At 36.8% G+C, this 2,694-nt stretch overlaps 1 protein-coding gene across 1 annotated transcript in view; it reads left to right on the forward strand.

Annotated features, from left to right (window-relative positions):
- The window catches only part of PEX3 (peroxisomal biogenesis factor 3), a 29,962-nt gene that overhangs the window by 23,004 nt on the left and 4,264 nt on the right, over nucleotides 1–2,694 (forward strand). The gene's annotated exons all lie outside the window — the stretch shown is intronic.

Raw genomic sequence — 2,694 nt, forward strand, 5'->3', positions numbered from 1 at the left:
GTAATAGGTTTCCTTTTGATGAATTATCTCCTAGTTCTATAATACGTCAGTGTATTCATTTTGTAGAATTGAGGATATTTAGTTAGTTCCATTGTTAGTAATTTTAATTATAACTATTATTAAGTCATGGATTTATGCTGCCAAAGGTATTTTATGATTTTATTATATCCTTATCATCTTAACATAGTACTTTGGATCTCCTATTAAACTTTACACTCTTTAAGAACCTCTGTCCTTTATATTAAACTCAGAAAATAGGTATTAAATCAACTAGGGGCCCAGTACATGAATTCGTGCACCTTGAAAGGCACTCTGGGCCACGAGGCTGCAGTGGGCACAGGGGCGGGTCTCGGCCCATCCTCCACGCCCCCTCCCAGTCCCTCCTGCCACAGCCCCTGGTCCCCTCTCTGCCACCGCTCCCATGCACTGATGGTGCCAGCCCCACTCACACCCACTTGTCACAGAGCGATTGGGGCCAGCACCAGCAGCAGGTGTGAGCAGGCCGGCACTGTTAGTGGGTGCAGTGGTGGCTGCTGCCCCATCATCCCTCAGGAGCTGGGGGAGGTGGAGAAGCCCTGAGGGGCGATTGGGGCCAGCAGCTGCCATTCGCACCAGCTGACGGTGCCAAGAGATTGGGACCAGCACCGGGTGCCAGCAGCAGGTGGGAGTGCCAGGCGGGACCACAGTGTGCAGGAGCAAAAATTTTCAGTAACCACCAGAGCCCCAATGACAGCAACCAGTGACCCGCCTTGATCTGGCACCTCTGCTCATCATCCTGCCACGGCCAACGCCCAGCATGTTCCGCACGTGCCCTCTGGTGTTCAGCGCACGTCATAGTGATCAGTTGTTCAGTTGTTTGGTCTATTTGCATATTAGCCTTTTATTATATAGGATTGCATTGTAATAGTTTTGCTGTGTCTGGTAAGACAAACCCCCTCCTTTTTTTTTCTTTTTGCAAGTATTTATAATATGTATATTATATATATACATATATATATACACATTATATATATATATATGTTAACTGACTATAAACTCATTCATTAAAAATAAGGGAAACAGTAAATGATATGCTATGTGTGTATATGTATGTATGTATGTATGTGCAATATCCTAATTAATCCTTAAATATATAAGGCAAGAAATTGATTATTTGCCCAATGCTTTGTGACCTTTCTTTATTGTACAAAAAAAGAATAACTTGCAATTAACATTGAGGATTAAACTTCATTAAGCCATAAAATTTATCTTCTAAAATAATTTAAATATCACCCTAAGATCTTTTTTTTTTAAATATATTTTATTGATTTTTTACAGAGAGGAAGGGAGAGAGATAGTTAGAAACTTCGATGAGAGAGAAACATCGATCAGCTGCCTCCTGCACACTCCCCACTGGGGATGTGCCTGCAACCCATGTACATACCCTTGGCCAGAATCGAACCTGGGACCTTTCAGTCCGCAAGCCGACGCTCTATCCACTGAGCCAAACCGGTTTCGGCCTAAGATCTTTTTTTGGCAGTTTTTTAAAATTATATAAAAATAAATTGGAGCCCCTGTATGCTCCCTAAATCAAGGTGCTCTAATTCATAAAACTTCACTATAATCTCTACCTAGCAAGGTGTGCTGATAAAGAATTAGAATAGTGTTTTAACAAGAACAAATACTTGATCTTATACATTGAAGAATTTTAATATTTTGCTACAACCACAACAGTTATTGATAGTCTTCTTTTTTTTTTGAACCCCTGTATTACTAATCTCCTGTTTCACATACAGCATACATGTTTCACTATGAACTGGAATCTTATTCCTTAGTTATATTTTAAACCTCCTCTCAAAGTCAGACTATCTGATGCCCTTTCATATTTCATTATACAGTAGGCATTCAGTAGAAATTTCCTGAGTTTTTCATGTCAGTAACCAAATTTATACTTCATGATTCAATGGTAGAAACATTCCCATTTTGCTTACTGTCATATGTATTGTTTAACATCATGGAAGTTCTAGCCATCACAATAAGTTAAACAAAAAAAAAAATTTAACAGTATCATTCTAATATTCTAACCAATGTTGTAAGGCTAGGAAAAGACCGATTTTGAGAACCAAATATAGAGACTCCCTTAACTTTTTATAAATTAACTTGAAAATAGACAACTTTTACTGAATGTTTATTATTATGTCACAAACTGTTAGTTGACTCTTGATTTTCTAAGTTCAATTCTTCATAAAATGATATATCAGTTTTGGAAAGGGAGGGGAAAAAATTATGAAGGTGACCTGATTTTATACTTAGAAATCCAAGAGAATCAACTAAAAATTATAAAGTTGGCCTCCCAAAATTTATTTATTAATATAGTCACAGTATCAAAATCCCATTAGGGATTAAAAAGGTGGTTGCTTTGTTTTTGAACCTGAAAATTTGATATAAAAGTGATCAGAGGAGTAAAGGGATAAGAATACTCAAGAAATTACTGAAAAAGTAGAGAAATGGATGTACTTTTCCTATAGAACATATATATATTATTCTTTTAAAAATTATAGATAAATTAGTGGAATAGGACTCTAAAATATATAGGATATTATTATATGATAAAGATGAGAAAGAGATGCAGATGTATTCTTTAGTAAATGATAGTAAGACAACTTGACATTTTATAATGACTAGTTGTAAAACAATAAAGAGCCCTTCTGTACC

The sequence above is a fragment of the Myotis davidii genome, unplaced genomic scaffold, assembly GCF_000327345.1.
Source record: "Myotis davidii unplaced genomic scaffold, ASM32734v1 scaffold292, whole genome shotgun sequence".
Lineage (NCBI taxonomy): Eukaryota > Metazoa > Chordata > Mammalia > Chiroptera > Vespertilionidae > Myotis > Myotis davidii.